This window comes from Somniosus microcephalus, chromosome 10 (genome assembly GCF_052327205.1).
Source record: "Somniosus microcephalus isolate GS21.2 chromosome 10, FLI_Smic_1.0, whole genome shotgun sequence".
NCBI lineage: Eukaryota > Metazoa > Chordata > Chondrichthyes > Squaliformes > Somniosidae > Somniosus > Somniosus microcephalus.
Window position 1 is genome coordinate 100,459,496 of NC_140996.1, and position 19,713 is coordinate 100,479,208.

The following is a 19,713-nucleotide window of genomic DNA, read 5'->3' on the forward strand; positions in this document are numbered from 1 at the left end:
ATATGACCTCATTTGATGATCCTTCTAACATATCATCCCTCCTCACAGCTGTAATTATTTCTTTAACCAATATTGCGACATTGATGACACCTAGCTCTACCTCAGTATCACCTCTTTCTACCTTTCCACTGCCTCTGTGTTGTCAAACTGCTATTCAACATCCAGTCATGCATGAGCTGCAGTTTCCTCCAATTATGGATGAAGGATTCAGTAGCTGTAATATTGCATATAAACACTTCCTTCTTCAGGTTATCTGCTGCTGAAACCTTCATCCGTGCATTTGTTACCTCCAGACTGAACTACTCCAATCCTCTCTGGATGGCCTCCTCGCTTCCATCTGCCATAAACTTGAGCTCATCTAAAACTCTGCTGCCCATATCCTAATTCGCACCAAGTTCACCTATCTCCTATCACCACTGTGTGTAGGATTCGCAAAATTGAACTTTATATTATAAAGGGTCAAATGGCAGAAGAGGCCATGATTTTTAAAGACTGTTTTAAAAGAAGCCCAGAAAAAGGGGCATACAAAATGGCCACCATACCATATGACCGGCTTATTGGGACATTTTAAAATGATTCCTGCGAATCCTCAGACAGCTTTGTGGATTCAACCCACAGTAAGTTCTGGAAGCCGTTTCTGAGAGAACAAAACCAGACACCCACATATACATATGGATGGGATGCAGATCCAGTCAAGATCGGCCTGGAGACAGAGGCCATCTAAATGTTGACCCAGACAAAAGGGGACAATTTCATATTCATGAGAACAGTACCAAGGACTAGATAACGAGATCAGCAAGACATTAAAACCAATGAAGGTCATTCTGGACCAGAGATGGGCCTTTACCGGCCATCTCAAATATTTTAAAACTAGCTGAAGTGCCCGGCGGTGCCGAGGCTTTTTCGAGGGCATGTTGTTGTTGGAAGAGAGAGAGAGAGAGCGACTGGGGGGAAGAGAGAGAGCGACTGGGGGGAAGAGAGAGAGCGACTGGGGGGAAGAGAGGGAGGGGAGGGGTGGGGGGAAGAGAGGGAGGGGAGGGGAGGGGGGAGGGAGGGGAGGGGGAGGGGAAGGGAGGGCGGGGGAGGGCGGGGAAGGGAGGGAGGGGGAGGGCGGGGAAGGGAGGGCGGGGGGAGGGGAGGGGGAAGGAAGGGAGGGAGGGGGGAAGGGAGGGCAGGGGAGGGGAAGGGAGGGCGGGGGGGAGGGGAGGGAGGGGAAGGGAGGGCGAGGAAGGGAGGGCAGGGGGGAGGGGGAGGGAGGAGGGGAGGGAGGGCGGGGGGGAGGAAGGGAGGGAGGGGGGGAAGGGAGGGCAGGGGGGAAGGGCGGGGGAGGGGCGGGGGGGATGGAGGGCGGGGGAGAGAGAGGGGAGGGAGGGCGGCGGGCGCCCCCCCCGAGGGTCGCGGCCCCCCCGAGGGTCGCGGCGGCCCCCCCTTTCCCCCCCGAGGTGAAGACCGCCGATTGCGCCCGTTGCCAGGGTAACGCTGGACGCTCAGCAAGCCCCGGCAGAGAGAGACGTCTCAGATCCTGCTGCGCGCCCACCCTAGCGGCGCTGGGCTGAGGCTCGGCCCTCCAGCCTTCGAGTGGGGCCGGGAGGTGCCTAGCTCGGGCGTGGGTGCGGAGGAGACGCCGAGGCTTCTAGGCCTACCTGGAAAAACGGGGATAGGTAGGAAAATTAATGAGATTAGATAAGTTAATTACTTTCTAAATCATTTTTTTAAAAAACAATATGTGTTTTAAAAGCAACGTTTTTTTTTAAGATGCAGAAAGCGGGAAAAAGAAAGGAAAAGTTTGGAATCAAGATGGCGGCGACTCACCTCGGTTCAGAACGATAAAGCCCGGCCACACGCGCACCGATTGGCCCGGCGGCACACGCCAGCAACCCGGCGTACGATTGGTCGAGCTCGAGGTCACTCTGTCGCTAATGAGCGGATAATGAGATGCTAATGAGCGGAATGTTGAAGGTTTTTGGGATACCGCGGGCGCAATTTTAGCCCGGCTGAAACGTAAATACGCTTAAAACCGTCTCTGAAGCGTAAGCTTTCTTTGGAGGTAACGCGCGCCTAGGTATGCCCTGTAACTTTCGAGTGCATACCCGCAACGCACACGCGATGACAGACAGATAGACAGATAGACAGAATGACAGAAGTACCGATTTATATATATAGATATAATAACTACCCCGCTGTGCTCCCAGCCCGCCAAAAGTTAAACAAAGACTAACCTGATTTTGGGTGGGAGGTGGATGCTTCTGAAGGAAAAGTATAATTGGAAGACTGGGGTAGGAATTGGGCAGTTGAGCAGTGAAGTTAAGTTGGAGTTGAGTCGGAGCTTCTTCGGAGCAGTGGGATGAGCCTCAGCCTTCTCGAGCTCAGCCTTGGAGCATTGGCAGGCGGTCCAGCTTTTGTGCTGGGTAAAGAGGAGCTGGTTTGGGAGAAGATCAACGAACTCCTCTCCACCATCGGAGGAAGAAGAAGAAGACTAAGCTGCCATCAAGAAGGTCGTTCGAAGCTGGCGTCCTGCCCCGGGGTTAAAACTTCGGGAGAGCATCGACCAACCCCGGGCCATTGACGAAAACGAGAGGCCATCGACTCGCTCCGGCTCGGGAGAAGAGACAAACTAAAACAACAGAAGCAGCCGGTGTCCAGCCGTCCCCGACCCCCACCTCAGGAGAGAGGTGTGGCACAGCTTCCTGGGGTTCCACGATCCACGAGGAGACGGGACGTCTGAAGGGATCAAAACCCAGACTTGTTTTCAAAACTTGGTACTTCCTAGTTGGATTGGTGAGCATGTTTCTGGCCCTTCACAATCAGATCTAGATAGGTTTAAGGGGGTGGACTTAAGGGTATAATCAACATGAGTTGTTGTCCCTCGATGTTCCGTGTGTTTCCTTATTTCATGATGATCTTTGTAGAGTATAAGATGCCTGTATTTGCCTTAGTTAGTACTGTGTCGTTATGATTTGTTTGTGTTTTTCCCTCCTATGTACTCTCTTATCTGCTTGCATTTGATTTATTTTTCCTTATGCAATAAAATTTCATTTTGTTTCATCAAATTTGGTCGACAAGAGTTTTCTCTACATTGTAGTTCCTGCCCCAAAGTCCAGAGTACAGAATCTAAGGGGCGAGTGGGTCGAACCACTCAAGGTTTTACTGTGCAAGAGAGAGAGGTCTCTAGAGAGAGAAACCTCTGTGATCTAAAACCCCTAACAGAAAATGGCGACCGTGGCAGGATCCTGGCAGCAGGATTGCAATGTAGTAGATCCAAGTTTGAATGGTCGAAATGCAATGGATGAGAGGATAGCGGATTATGTCTTTGGCAAGGTAAACCTCACTAAGCAGTGGATTTCCGACCTCTTACTGGATGGGCGTCCGGTGGACGCAGCCATCAGGTGGACAGAGAGCAAAGAGCATAAGAAGTCAGTGGAGAAGGCAGTGTGGCTGATGTGTTACAATAAGCAGGTCCAGATCTTGGACTGAGTCGTTGCAGCACAGGCAGCCAAGATCACAGCCCAGGCAGCAGAGATAGAGGAAAAGGCCATGGGTGGGGAAAAACTCATCACAGCGCTTCACGCGCTGAATCAGGAATGCCAAGTGTTAGCTAGTCAACATCAGGCTAGGATAGAGTACCTGGAGTGCCAGGTTACTGAGGCAAAGATTAATGAAACGAGGATACGGGAGAGAAACACCTGCCTCGCACAACAGCTAAGAGCGCAGGAGGAGAGAGGAGTGGAGGTTAAGGCAGCTTACAAGCTAGCCCTCGAGCACGGGTTTGAGAGCACAGACCATGGCCCCTGCCAAAAGACCATAGAGGACCTAAGAACGGCCCTGGTTAAGGCAAAAGGCACGGTGTGTCTCGTCAGCCCGAAAGCCAGTCACATGGACTTTTTAAAGGAATCAAAACAGCCGATTCCAGCTGAAGTAGTTGTGGTACCAGCCACCGAGCCCTCAGCACCGCCGAGCTATAGTGAGACTTGGCCAGAAAAACAGGGGGTCGTAAAAGAGGAGGTAGCCGAGGTGGAATGTGAGAAAGAACAACCACTGGTAGCAAAGCCGGGACCGGCACCAATGTGTCCCACTTGGCAACAGAGGTTTGGTCCCAACGCCGCCAATGGCGATGTCGGACCCCACCAGAACCAACTCGTGGTGCCCTACGCTGCCCCGCAATTAAGGTCCATGGTGAGCCACCTCACACGACTCACAGTAAAGGGAGATCCCTCGATTCATTTCAGGGAGATAGAGGAAACAGCAGCCATTAATGACTGTGATGAACAGGAACAGGTGAAACTGTTGCTTTTCTCCCTGGATTGCACAATCCTTCAGTGCCTCTCAGATGAGAGTAAGAGGGGACGGAAAGGGTATGCAGATCTCAGGGAGCAAGTTTTAGAAATAATGGGAGTGGACGATGGTAGTCCGTTCGACCGTGTAGAAGGGACCATGCAGCTATCTGGAGAACCCCCATGGGTTTTCGCAGAACGACTGTGGCCAGTGTATCGACGCAGCTGTCCGGGCATGCCTGAACGGGCTGCAATGAGCGACGAACAGCGGGTTCATTGGCTCCGTTGCTTGGTTACCAACAGCTTGCCAGAGATACGGGCCCTAGCCAGATCTTGGTTTGATCCCCAAGGTCCCGGTGTCACGGAGGAGACGGTGCTCCGTCAGCTCAATGTTGCGTATAAGAATTGTAGAGGTCAGGAAACACCTCCCCAGAAGGGAAAGGTGCATGAGGCAAAACCCACAGCCCCAAACAAGAAGGAGTGGCGTCAGGAGGGGAATCGCCCTGTCCAAGCCAAGCTCAATTGCTACGGGTGTGGGAAGGATGGACATTGGTGCAAGGACTGTAGAAATCCGTGGAAGGGTAATAAAGGGAAATTTCCCGCAGCCCAAGCCCAAGCCCAGACCGCCGCCCCAGCACCAGCCCAAACCCCAGCCGTAGCTCCTGCCCCAGCACAAGGAGCTGGTGCGGCTATGAATCCCGCTGCGATTGAATCGATTTTAGAGACAATGCGGTCTCTGATGATTTCACAGGGAAAAATAGCTGTCACCACCGGCCTTGTCGTGCCCGAAGCCTCGACCGTTGTGCCCAAATGACTATAGCCGGCGCAGCCCGTTTACTTGTGTGCACTGCGATATGATATATGGAGGCGACCCCTCGTGGAGATGGAAATGGAGGAGGTAAAAGAGACCTATTTGTTGGATACGGGGGCATCGTGCACCGTGATCCACACAGATAACCCCACCGCCTCGCCTCTGTCCACCGGGGTTCCATATATTCATTCGGGCTTCACAGGCAAGGAACAGGCTGGCGCACATTCCATTCCCCTCTCCATTCATTTAGGACCACTCCGCACCAAGTGGAGGTGTATACTGATGAATTGGGAGGTGGAGAATGGGAAAGGGATCCTCGGGTCCGATTTCTTGGTCGAACACGGGATCCTCGTGGATCTAAGAAACCATTGTCTTTGGGGAGCGGGTAAGGGTAAGCCGGGCAAGATAGTCGTCATCCCAGGGCAAGGAGAAAGAGGGACCCTGTGTACCGTGAAGCCAAAAGAGGGCTACGACCTCGAGCTCATGGTCACAGGCGTCCCACAAGATTTGCAGGCATTCGTGTACGACCACCTGATGACGTTTGCCACTCACAAGCACGATTGAGGGAGGGTCACCAGGTTAGAGGTCAGAGTAGACGGAGACCACATGGCCCGACCCCAAAAACAGTACAACATCCCCCGGGAAGCGGAGCCCGACATGGAGACAGCAATATCTTCACTGGTGCAGCGGGGCGTGTTGAGACCTATAGTCACCCATGTAAACTCTCCGTTATGGCTGATAAGGAAGCCGGACCATTCCTGGAGAGCCACGGTGGACTACAGAGTCCTCAATAGCAACATCCCAGCCTGTGCACCGAAGGTAGCAGCAGTTGCCGACCTGATAGGATGTATTCCAGCCTCCGCGACCACATTCACGGTGCTGGATATTTCTAATGGGTTTTGGTCCATCCCTTTAAGGAGGAAGGATCAGTACAAGTTTGCCTTTACGTTTAAAGGGCAACAGTACACCTGGAACTGCTTGCCACAGGGTTTCCACAACAGCCCCAGCATTTTCCATCGATGCATGGCAGGGAGTTTAAAAGAGTTCAGCCAGCCCAATCAGCTAGAGCACTATGTGGACGACCTGCTCCTGTTCACAGACTCAAGGGCCCACTATTGACCGAGTGATTGGAGCTGTTAGGTAGAAAGGGTTTCAAAGTAAACCCAAAGAAAGCACGGATCGGCCAGCAGGAAGTGAAATTCCTGGGTCTGACCATCCATGCCGGTGAGAGAGCCATAGATAAGGCCAGGCGGGAATCGGTGCAAGACCTACCGATCCCCACCACCGTAACGGGTGTGAGGTCCTTTCTGGGACTGACCGGGTACTGCAGAGATTTTATTGAGGACTATGTAGCCACAGCAGCCCCGCTGCTCCAACTCCTACACAAGGGAGTGGAGTGGTCCTGGGATGAGGGTTGCCAGGCAGCATTTGAGAAACTCAAGAGAGACTTGCAAACCGCGCCAGCCCTGGGGGCCATAAATGGGGGAGAGGAGTTTTTCCTTTTTTCCTGGAGGTAGCGGTTAGCGGGGATAGCTTGAGCGCTGTACTGTTTCAAGAGTGACACGGCAAGCTGAGGCCAGTGGTCTATTCCTCCAGGGTGCTCACTGATGTGGAAAGGAGATTTTCCAATTGCGAGCGGCATCTCCTGGCCAAGCATTGGGCTGTGAAAAGATCTCTGATCTTCACAGGCACCTCTCCCATCACTCTCCTCACCCATCACACACCCACCCAAATGCTTCTAGACGGAAGGATTAAGGATGGGACAGTAAGCAGTGCACGCATTGCACGCTGGACCCTCCTCCTTTCACAGATGGAGCTGAAGGTGAAGGGTCTCTGCGAGCCCAAGCTCGCGGCCAACATGGTATATCCCGGAACAGCCCATCGGTGTTCCGTAGAAGGGGTATGGGAGGTGGACGTAAGCTTACGGGCCGGGATACATCCCACGGGCCGCGAGATCTACGTAGACGGTTCCAGCACGGTATCCGCTGGCGAACGACTCACAGGGTGTGGAGTTTATGACCCCACGGCAGACATTGCCCTGGCGATTAAGCTCCCCAGCACCATGAGCGCCCAGCAGGCTGAACTGTCCGCGGTAGTGTACGTCGTTACACACCCCGAGATCTTCCCCACCCCATACACGATTTGCTCGGACAGCATGTTCACATGCAACTCGTGCACGGAGTACCTAGCCATCTGGTCCCGCCGCGGATATACCTCTGCGGACGGGCGACCCTTAACCGTAAAGCCCCTGCTAGAAAAGATCTTAGCTGCGGTGGGAGAAAAGGGGGAAGTTTTTATCCACAAGGTTTAGGCCCATTCCTCCACGGAACCCCGCGGCGAGGGTAATCAGCAAGCGGATACGCTAGCCAGGGAGGGTGCCCGTACCGGTAACTTTTGGGATCCCTATGGGTCCAAACCCGTGGCAGTGATCCAAGGCAGGGATGGGACACAGGGAACCACAGGGGTAACACTGCCCCCAGACCTCAAGACCGTCCAAACCCTAGACCCCACCCTAAAAACAGTCCTCAAGGCCATCACCGAGGGCAAGGAAGTAGAGGGTCCATACGGTACAGCAGCCCTCTCCATCAAGGAAGGCATGCTGTTCCGAGAGGAACAGTGGGTTGTGCCGCAACAGCACCAGAGGGAATTCCTTCAACTGGCCCACGAGGGTCCAGGAGCAGGACACCCCGAGCCTGAGGTCACCTGGCAATGGGTGGAACAGGCGGGGTGGTGGCCGGGACTTCGGGACGATGTCCGCGAGTTCTGCGCCAATTGCCTAGTGTGCGCTGCAAACAACCCAGACCCCCAGAAAAGGAAGGTGCCCATGGGGCACATCAGGAGAGTAGAGGGACCATGGCAGTCGATACAGGTCGACCACATCGGGCCCCTGCCCACCGCTCAGGGAGGCTATAATTACTGCCTTGTCCTGGTGGATGTGTTCACCAAGTGGGTGGAAGCCTTCCCATGTCGAACAGCCACGGCACTTAGTACTGCCAGGATCTTGGTCAGGGAGGTGTTCTCACGGTGGGGACTACCACGATTTGTGGAGTCTGACCGAGGGGCTCATTTCACTGGCCAAGTGATGCAGGACACCCTCATGCTCTTAGGCATTGAAGGGAAGTGGCACGTGGCCCACAATCCTCAGTCATCTGGGATTGTGGAGCGCATGAACCGCACCTTAAAGGAAAAGCTGAGGAAGGAGATGAGGGACTCGCCCCAGAAATGGGCGGAGACCTTGCCTCTAGTCCTCATGGGGATCCGGGCTTGCCAGTCTAAAAGTACGGGGCACTCCCCGCACGAATTAATGACTGGAAGAGTCATGCGAACCCCCACCCATGTACTAGCCCCGGTGCTCACTGAGGGGCAGCTCCGAGAGGTGAATCAGGACATGTTTGCCCGGACCCTCTTTGAACGCCTGAAACAGATCTATGGGTAAGCGGCTGGGAACATGGGGAGGCAGCATCAGGGCAACCGATTGCTGCTTGAACCCCGAAAGGCAATCGAGTGGGAAGTTGGAGATCAGGTCATGGTGAGAAACTATGCCCGAGTAGGGAGTTTAGAACCACTGTACATGGGGCCCTACAGCATTGTAGACAAGGCCAGCCCCATGGTATAGGCAGTGAAGTTGCCCCGGCGCACTAAATGGTTTCACATCAATCAATGCAAAATGTTTAAACCGGGTGCTAGAGAATCAGCAACTGAAGCCAGGTCTGAGGGTAAAGATCCTCAGCCTGAGGCGTGCGATGAGTCACAGACCACACAAGCTGGCACTGTAGCCTGCTTGGAAGGAGAAGCTGTCCCGCCCACCTGGGGGGAGGCATCCCCTGTGGCCTGGGGCTCGGACGAGGAGGGGCCCGAACAACAAGGTCCCGCCCTCGACACGATTCTGGAGGAGGTGGAGTCGGAGGACGGAGGTCCCTCCCTCGACTCGAGCGTGGGGGAGGTAGAAATTGGGGGCAGAGATCCTCCACCTGTAGGGACAGGTGAGGAGGAGTCGTCTGCCACAGACCCAAATCCCAAAGGGGCGAAGCCTGAGGGGAGGGAGCCGAAGCCCACAGTCGTGGAAGAGCCACGGGCTGTGAGAGCTAAAGTCCCACCCAAAGGTCCACTCGCCAAGGGAGCCTGCCCAAATCCCAAAGGGGCGGAGCCTGAGGGGAGGGAGCCGAAGCCCACAGTCGTGGAAGAGCCACGGGCTGTGAGCGCTAAGGTCCCACCCGAAGGTCCACTCGCTAAGGGAGCCATGCCCAAAGTACCTTTTCGCAGGTCGACTCGAACGCCTCAGCCAGTAAAACCTTGGCCCGAGTCACCCTCTCCCAGTAAACGCCGACTTGAGAAATCCTTGACAAAACGCAGTCCCCCGATTAACAGCAAAAGGATGCGGGGAACACAAGCCACAGGTCACTGCAGCCCCGCCACAGGGAGCGGCGAGCTGCAGTCCAATCAGGGATTAGGCAAGCCGCCGGGGGACGGGCGGCGCTGTACACAAGTTAAGTTTAAGTTTACGTTTAAGGTGTGTAAATATTAAAGTGATTAGAGTTTAAGTAGTTTTGAAATCTGCCCAGTATGTGTGTTGTTTTGGATCGAGGTCGAAAGACACGATCATGCCATCACCTAAGCCAGAATCTCTCGGGAGCCTGGCTATATTGTTTAATCTGTTACAGGAGCCAGAAAAGATGAGAGGGATCCTCATCGCGTTCATGACGATCGGATGGAGCTGGGCCTATCGGGGCCGCACCAAGGACTCCACAATATATGGGTGCTCTGGCAACAGATGTCCCGTCGCGACTGATGGAACCGGCCCACGGGACGCTGAAGAGACTGCCGTATACTTCCATGAAGGAAGATGGCCAGGCTGGTTGGGGTCGAACTCTACTGAATACTCCAGCCAGACGGGGTTTGCATACAGAGAAACGCCTCTGATGTGCCCCAGAGTGAGGGTCATCGCACCCAGGATCAGCGTCACCGCTGGGAGGAAGATTTGCCTTGTTTGCAATGGACAGGTGCCCTTGAATCGTTGGTGGTGGCTGCGCAAGTTGAGCAGCACCATGAAGAACTCCACTGTGGAGTGGGAGAGACTGGGTAACAACACCCATCGGACTATTACGGGAACTCATGGGGAGTTGAGTGTCTGTTGGGACAAATGGTGGGAACCAGATGAGGGGATCTACATCTGCATGTGGGGTTCAGAACGCGCTTGCCCCACAGGCGTCTCCATCTTTTTCCAAAGGCAGTGGCAGGATGCTGGACAAGGAATGAGGTGGGACGTCAGCACACGGGCGTGCGGAGTCCCATACTCACAGATCCCAGTAAACGCCACTGAGCTCATCACCCGACCCCGCAAGCCCCTGCCCACAGTTCCGGTAGCAAAAGCCCTCAAGGAAGGGTGCCCCACCACGACAAAGGGACCCGGGAACGGATTGGTATTGGTACCCACAGGTCAGGTGCTGTACCAAGGGGTCCACTACGTGGTGGCTTCGGTGATTTTAAACCTCACCGAGGTACGATTGCCAGAGTGGTGCCCCAGGGAAACGGAGCAATTATACCAGGTCCTGTTAACAAACATGTTTAAACAGTTTTACGAATTTGGCTTTGCCGATGTCGACAGAGCCGAATTGTACACCACACCACATGAGGTCTTGGGCAGAGTAGGGAGACAAAGAAAGGGTGCAGTAAATGATATTTTCACAGCTTTTAACACAGGAAGTTCCGCCATCAACACACTGGATGACGTGGAGCTGCAAACCCAAATCAATGGTTTAAAAACACAGCTAAGAAAGATACTGACTGACAAGAATAAGGTAGTGGGTTCTGAGTTACATGAGGACCAGGCCATGACACTACACTTAAAAGAGATAATAGCTGAGCTGGAGAAACATGCCAAAACGGTAAATGATCTCATCAGAGAGGATCGGAATGCGTCCGATCAGGCTGCGCAGAACGAAGCTTGTGTGCTTTCCGGGGCGTGGTTACTGGGCGAGGGCCGCAGTAACCTGGAGGATTTGAAACAGGGTTTAATCCCCTCCTGGTTCAGCAACAAGCACCTCGCAGCCCTCCACCCTTTTGAGAATGCATTGAGTCCATGCCAGCTCAGACTAGCTTCAGAGGCCTACCCAGTCCCAGTGGCCTGTGGACGGTCTAATCACACTATTATGGGTATAGTGGTAAGAATGCCGGTGATGGAAAAGACAGCTAAACCCGCCCCAGTATACAGGGTGGAGAACATTGGAGTCATTCAGGGGTGTAATGATATCAGCAAATAGTGATGATATTTGTCTGTGTTTGATTACTTATGCCTTACAGCATATTTGTCTGTGTTTTTGATTACTTGTGCCTGACCAGTCCAAAGATGTGCGGGTTAGGTTGATTGGCTATGATAAATTGACCCTTAGTGTTAGGGGGATTAAATACGTGGGGGTTACGGGGATAGGGTGGGATATGTGTTGGTGTAGGGGTTACGGGGATCGGGGGTGGGATATGTGTCGGTGCAGGCTCGATGGGCCGAAATGGCCTCTATCTGCACTGTGGGGTTTCTGTGATTTCTGTGATTCTGTGACCAGCAGAGGTCATGTGAGAGACAAGCAGTCCAGAGGAGTTTTACTTTCAGTTTCATTCTAGATGCATCACAGCATAGTGTGTTCTGTAAAAAGCTGTAGAAAGTCTTGAACAAGACTTTAGATTAAACAACATTCTCTTTCAGAAATGAGTCTTTATTGAACCCAAAAAGAAATCAAAACATGATGTCAGAAGTGGCTGAAAGAGAAAAAATCTGAAGTTAGCAACTTGATGGGACAGTGAAAGCAGTTGTGGCATGTAAGCGAAATCAGCTCTCCACATATTAGCAAGCCAGAAGAGAACATCGTTGCTTACCATTAGAGAATAGCTAACGAAGTGAAAAAATGGAAGGTTTACTCCCACCGCCGACGCTTCAATTGACAGGTAATGTGGCTGAAAATTGGAGAAGGTTCAAACAATGTTTAGAGTTGTAATTAGCGGCAATCGGAACTGACGAGAAAAGTGATAAACAAAAATCGTCCGTGTTCTTACATGTCGTGGGTGATGCAGCACTGGAGGTATATAATAATTTCATATTTGCTGTTGATGGAGACAAAATGAAGCTAGATAAAATAATGGAACAGTTTGAGGCCTACTGCATACCTAAACGCAACGTGACCTTTGAGAGGCACAAATTTTTCACATGTGTACAGAAAATCGGCGAGACTATTGATCAGTATGTGACTGAACTGAGAAACCGGAGCAAATCGTGTGAATTTGAGGGACTCACAGACTCGCTGATAAAAGACAGACTGGTGTGTGGTATTCCAGATAATGGTCTAAGGGAAAGGCTGCTAAGAGAGCAAGATCTAGACCTGGGAAAAGCCATAGCATTGTGTAGGGCTACAGAGAATGTGAAGTTGCAGGCAAAGGAGCTGTTCATTGACAGTAGCTGCATCGTGGATGCAGTGAGAAAGAACGGATACAAACCGTTTAACAAAGAGAGCGCCAATGTGAAAAAAGAGACGTGGCCAGCAAACGAAAATGAAAGAGACAATCGGAAGTCATGTAGTCGATGCAGTGCACAGCATCCACCAAGAAAGTGTCCAGCATATGGTAAAACATGCAATAGATGCAACAAAAACAACCATTATGCCCGTTGCTGTAAGAACCAAGCGCAACAAAGCAAGGTCCATACAGTAGATGAAAGCGAGATAGAGGAATTCAATGTAGATGTTGTGTCTGAAAACAAAAAAGGAAAAGACTGATGTACAAGGCAAAAGACAGTGGAACTGACTTCTACCAAAGCATGCTTGTATACCGCACAACGCCGCTCGAGTGTGGTATGTCATCAGCCCAACTCCTGATGGGACGTCGGCTAAGGTCAAACCTACCCATCCCGGAGAACCTCCTGAAAACAAAAGAGGGGGAGAAAGTGAGGAAGTTCAAAGAGCAACAGAAAGAAAAGCAAAAGTACTACTATGACAGAGGAACACAAAACCTACCTGAACTCCACACTGGTGACCAAGTAAGGTTGAAAGACAAAACAAACACATGGACTCAGAAGGGAACTGTCCTGAGTGAAGTTCAACCAAGATCATACACCATTCAGACAGATGAGGGTGCTGTTCTGAGAAGAAATCGTCGAGATCTTCTCATGGGACCAGCCACAGCAGGTCAAGAGACTGATACTGGTGAACAACCTGATCACACAGCTGAGAACCAATCATCTGAGGCAACAACTCAGATTCAAGGACAATCAATCAGAAAATCCTCAAGACATGTGAAGCCTCCTGAGAGACTCATTGAGCAAATTTAAGGACTATTGTTAAAGAAGGAAGTAATGTTATCTTATTCTTTCTTCAAGTTCTAGTGTATTGACATATTTCATGTGAACACACAAAGCAAGGGTAAAAAACCTTGATCATGATAATGATAATGTAAGTTTATTAAATGTTGTTAGTTAAAAGTAAAATACTTTTGTTTTAAGAAAGGGAGATGTAATGATATCAGCAAATAGTGATGATATTTGTCTGTGTTTGATTACTTATGCCTTACAGCATATTTGTCTGTGTTTTTGATTACTTGTGCCTGACCAGCAGAGGTCATGTGAGAGACAAGCAGTCCAGAGGAGTTTTACTTTCAGTTTCATTCTAGATGCATCACAGCATAGTGTGTTCTGTAAAAAGCTGTAGAAAGTCTTGAACAAGACTTTAGATTAAACAACATTCTCTTTCAGAAATGAGTCTTTATTGAACCCAAAAAGAAATCAAAACAAGGGGGGTGCGCACATTCGCTACACAGGGGTCCCACCTTACGTCATTCGATGGGAGCATGCAATGACAGGTACTGACCTCACGGGGTGCCGGAACCGGGGAGCACACATCATCCTGTGTCCTCTGCAGTTGAATGCCCATTCAAAACCACAGTGCGGGTTCAGAACTGCTGGCGCAAAGCCTATAACTTGCACCATGGAAGCAATGGCACAAGGCCATATGCCCCCGCAGGTGTCATATATAGGAGGTGGGACATACTGTGTCACCACTGCAGTGCCCCACTGCCAACATGGACAGCACGGTTGGTGTCCAGTTAGTGACAGCAGCTTCTGTTTCAAGCCCAGGGCAGAAGTTCAAGTGGCCCAAGAGCGAATTGTCCCCATTCCTGAACCTTCCACTGTTCACATCACTGTTAAAGAGAATGTCACCGATCTGTAGCAATTCGTTGCACATTTTGGATATATCATTCCCCCTCTCCCTGAACACCTCACCAAGATACTAAAAGCCATTGATGTTTCACAGTAACACTTCTACACACTGGAGCAGAAGACTTTAGAGATAGGGGCAGACATATTGGACATAGTGACCCCACTGTGGTGGGACCTGTTCACTAATATAGAAGTCCCTTCTTGGATTAGGATAGCCTCCCACATTCTTGTAGTGTGCCAGGTGGTCATTGTAGTTTATTTGCTGTTTGTACACTGCAAAAAGGCCAAACATTCGCAAAAGTACGAGAATAGAGGGGAATGGAGGGAGCATTATGTGCGGGTAGAAGACGAGACACCCGTTTAGATTTTGCTGCTTTGTATAAAGATAAAACTTTCCCTCCCTCCTCTATTATTTTTGAGATGTATTCATGTGCATTGTAATTTTCGTGTGTGTACTTTATTTTATTATTGAAGTTTATTAGATGTGTTGTTATTATTAAAAGGGTAATGTGTATGCACTAGGTGATGTCGGGGTATAAGGCCCCCCTCCACGCCTGGAAGTAAGTTGTCAGATGTTAAATCCAAGGTATTGCCATCTGTAGATGCTCAATGTACACTAGATTTTTCTGAAATGGGAAATGCATGTGTCGTGGGGTCATAGATAGGTAAATACTGGGGATGGTTTGATTGTGGAAAGTCAGAAAATTTTGCTCACCCAGAATTATGATACTTCAAGCAAGTTACAGTGTCATCAGGGGGGAGTGTAGGATTCGCAAAATTGAACTTTATATTATAAAGGGTCAAATGGCAGAAGAGGCCATGATTTTTAAAGACTGTTTTAAAAGAAGCCCAGAAAAAGGGGCATACAAAATGGCCACCATACCAGGTGACCGGCTTATTGGGACATTTTAAAATGGTTCCTGCGAATCCTCAGAGAGCTTTGTGGATTCAACCCACAGTAAGTTCTGGAAGCCGTTTCTGAGAGAACAAAACCAGACACCCACATATACATATGGATGGGATGCAGATCCAGTCAAGATGGGCCTGGAGACAGAGGCCATCTAAATATTGACCCAGACAAAAGGGAACAATTTCATATTCATGAGAACAATACCAAGGACTAGATAACGAGATCAGCAGGACATTAAAAACAATGAAGGTCATTCCGGACCAGAGATGGGCCTTTACCGGCCATCTCAAATATTTTAAAATATAATAACTACCCCGCTGTGCTCCCAGCCCGCCAAAAGTTAAACAAAGACTAACCTGATTTTGGGCGGGAGGTGGAAGCTTCTGAAGGAAATGTATAATTGGAAGACTGGGGTAGGAATTGGGCAGTTGAGCAGTGAAGTTAAGTTGGAGTTGAGTCGGAGCTTCTTCGGAGCGGTGGGGTGAGCCTCAGCCTTTTGAGCTCAGCCTTGGAGCATTGGCAGGCGGTCCAGCTTTTGAGCTGGGTAAAGAGGAGCTGGTTTGGGAGAAGATCAACAAACTCCTCTCCACCATCGGATGAAGAAGAAGAAGACTAAGCTGCCATCAAGAAGGTCATTCAAAGCCGGCGTCCCGCCCCGGGGTTAAAACTTCGGGAGATCATCGACCAACCCCGGGCCATTGACGAAAACGAGAGGCCATCGACTCGCTCCGGCTCGGGAGAAGAGACAAACTAAAACAACAGAAGCAGCCGGTGTCCAGCTGTCCCCGACCCCCACCTCAGGAGAGAGGTGTGGCGCAGCTCGCTGGGGTTCCACGATCCACGAGGAGACGGGACGTCTGAAGGGATCAATACCCAGACTTGTTTTCAAAACTTGGTACTTCCTAGTTGGATTGGTGAGCATGTTTCTGGCCCTTCACAATCAGATCTAGATAGGTTTAAGGGGGTGGACTTAAGGGTACAATTAACATGAGTTGTTGTCCCTCGATGTTCCGTGTGTTTCCTTAATTCATGATGATCTTTGTAGAGTATAAGATGCCTGTATTTGCCTTAGTTAGTATTGTGTCATTATGATTTGTTTGTGTTTTTCCCTCCCATGTACTCTCTTATCTGCTTGCATTTGATTTATTTTTCCTTATGCAATAAAATTTCATTTCGTTTCATCAAACTTGGTCTACAAGTGTTTTCCCTACATTGTCGTTCCTGCCCGAAAGTCCAGAGTATAGAATCTAAGGGGTGAGTGGGTCGAACCACTCAAGGTTTTACTGTGCAAGAGAGAGAGGCCTCTAGAGATCTAAAACCTCTTACATATGTTCGCTGACCTACATTGGTTTCAAGTACAACAACGCCTTGAATTTCAAATTCTTATTGTGTTCAAGTTCCTTCATGGCCCCTCCTCACCCTATCTCTGTAACCTCCTTCAGTTCGACAATCCTCTGAGGTCTCTGCGTTCCTCCAACTTTGGCCTCCCTGACTTTCTTCGCCTCATTATTGGTGGCTGTGCCTTCAGCTGCCTGGGCCCTAAACTCTGAAATTCCCTCCCTAAACCTCTCCGCCTCGCCACCTCTTTTAAGAGCCTCCTTAAAACTTAACTCTGACCAAGCTATTAGTCACCAGTCTTAGGGGGGATAAATTGGATTGGTTTACGCCTCTCATTAGCACCCTCGGGGCGCTAACAAGGGACGCAAACTCCCTAGTGCCCCGGTGCAGCACCGCTAATGCCTCCCGCGAAAATCAGCGGGAGGTCAGCGGCGGCTGTTGCCGGTAGCACCCCATGGTGCTGCGCCTTTGGTGATGATGTCATCGCCGTGCACAGTACCACGCTTGCGCCCCGGCTGCAAACTTCCCTTGCGCCCCCTGACCTATCACCTGACGATATGTCCTACAGGGTCAGGGGGCGTTTTTGCAGCGGCGATGGCGCTATTTAAAGGGCAGGTGTCGGGTGGCCATTTTTATTTTGGCCGACTGCCAGCACCTGCCCCCTTTCCCTTTCTTATACGGGGTGCCAGCTGCGATCGCTCAGCCCAGCACACCTCTTGAGTTTCGGGCTGTTTTCATGGCACCGCGCTCCCCGGAGGTCTAGTAGGGCCCCGGTGTGTGCAGCGCTTGGCCCCGCCCCTTTAATCAGGACCTGCAATGATGTGGCACTACGTGCTGCCGCACGTGGCGTTGTTGCACATAGCGCCGCGAACTTCATTAGTAACGCCCACAAGAAGGAGGTGGAGCTCTTCCAGTAGTGCCCCACCAGCGCCCCACCTCCTGCTTGGCGCACTACAACTGAATTTACAGCAGAGGGGCGCTAACTCTTTCAGGGCACTAAATTAGCGCCCCAGTGACGTTAGCGCCCCAAAATGGGCGCCGCCCAATATTTCCCTCTAATCTGCCCTTCACTGGCTCAGTGTCAATTTTTTCTCTTATTATATTCCTGTAAAGCACCTTGTGATGTTTTTCTACATTAAGAACATTATATAAATTCAGGTTGCTGTTGTAATTTCTAGGTTATTTCTACATTAAGTATGGCTTATTTTTACATCTTTTTATTCAGCGTGGTTTGCATTAATAGCTTATATTTTGTGCTAAACATAACTGCTTGGTTTATTATTTCTATTCATTTTCTTTTACAAGCAAACAAAATCAAAACCCACATACTCAGACACAGAAACCTTAAGTACAATATGAAGCATTCAGCTGTTATTGAAAGAGAATGTACCATGTCGATACCATGCCGAAGAATCAGAGATTCACGAAAAAGATCAAAATATTTGTACAGTGTACAGATGGATACAGCAAACAAAATTAAATAGGAATACTTTCTCAAGCACCAGATACTTGCTAAAGTACTGTGGAAAGTGTTCCAAAGATGCCAAGATGTATCCAGCACCTCAAACAATGGGGCTTGCATTCTGTTAGATCTCTTATGGCTTTTGTGCATATATAATAATGTTCATATATAAAATATTATCTTTTCTTATTCCCAAATCCAAGAGCTGTTGTTGAACTTGCTGACATTTCTCATTAGTGGAAACACAATGTACTGTAGAAAAAAAAGCTATGTTTTTTGCTGTTTAATGTTTTTATTAAAGATTGGTAATCACCAAAAATTTGGGAGGATGAGTGTGCTGAGGTACTTGCTTGATACGTCGGCCGGTGCTAGAAACAGAAATGTTTCACCAAATCATACTGGTGCAAAAACAAATCTTTGATTGGACAAAGAGAGAAGTTGGCCTAGGTATTCCAACTGGTGGAGCATCAGGTGGGACTTGTGCCCAATGCAAAGATGCCCCCAGGACCTTGGCTCACATTCTGGCTCGGAAATCATATGCATGCTAGAGGTGGGCTCCTTGGTTTCGTTAGCGAGCTGTTCCAAACTGGGACCAGAAACTTGCTGTAGGAGGCCTCAGAGCAGGAAGACAAAGGTAGGCTTTGAGCCGATTACCTTGAACTTCCTTTGAGTAAATCCTTCTGGCCCCTTCCGCCAACCTTTCAACGCTAGATTCTAGGGCCTAACAAGCAGGGTGCCAAGGTTGCGAGCAATTGTCCCCGCCTGAAACAGTGGCCAGGGAAGAGGATGGAGTCAGTGGCAAGCCTACAAATTTTGTATGGGTGATGGGGGGGGGCCTGAAAATGATGGCTTTAGTCTTCCCAATGTTAAGCAGGAGGAAACTGTGGCTCATCCACCAGAAAACGAGTGGGAATGGGACAGAAAGCTTTGGTGTTATTTCCTTAAAAAATCCTCAAAGATATTGGCCCAGAAATTCGGATCGGAGGATTCCCGCGGGTGCAAGCCTCCAACCTGCACTTACCTAGCGCGCCGGCCGTTGTGCTGTCGGCCCGCGTGGGATTCCAATCCTGGGCCTGCTCCAACTGCCGGCGCGCAGTGCTTGCATATCCCAGGGGCGCAGTTAGTTCGAAGCGCCCCCTGGGATCATGTGGGTCACGGGGAGCCAATGGTAGCAGGGAATCTGTATTCATAGATTTGACAGGAAGACCTGTCAAATCTATGAATACAATTCAGCCCCAAAACTTAACTAAAACTTCAAATAAAATTTTTTTTTAAATCACATTTTTAAAATAACTATAAATTACATAAAATAACTATTTTAAACAATAATTTAAATTTTTGAAAAAATTAATTACAGTTTCTAACAGGGCTAAAAATAAACTTACCTTTCTTTAAAGTATTTAAAAATAATAAACCTGTGGAAAATTTCTTTTAATTTTACTTAATTCACCACTTACCTTGTTAAAAGCAGGCCTTGCGACTGCTTTTTATAAGCGTAGCTGCTGGAGACTTACCCTCCCGGAAAAACCTGGGAAAAAAATGGAAGTTCCAGGCATACGTATTGCCTCTCCGGCACACCTATTCGACCTGTGAACACCTTCCTTTAAGGGAATGGAAGTTCCGGTTTCCCGTGCATGCACAGTGCATGCACGAAACCGGCACTTTCATTGGGCCTACGTGTGAGTACCCAGCGCATACTCACCCGTGGGGACCTGAAGTTCTGGC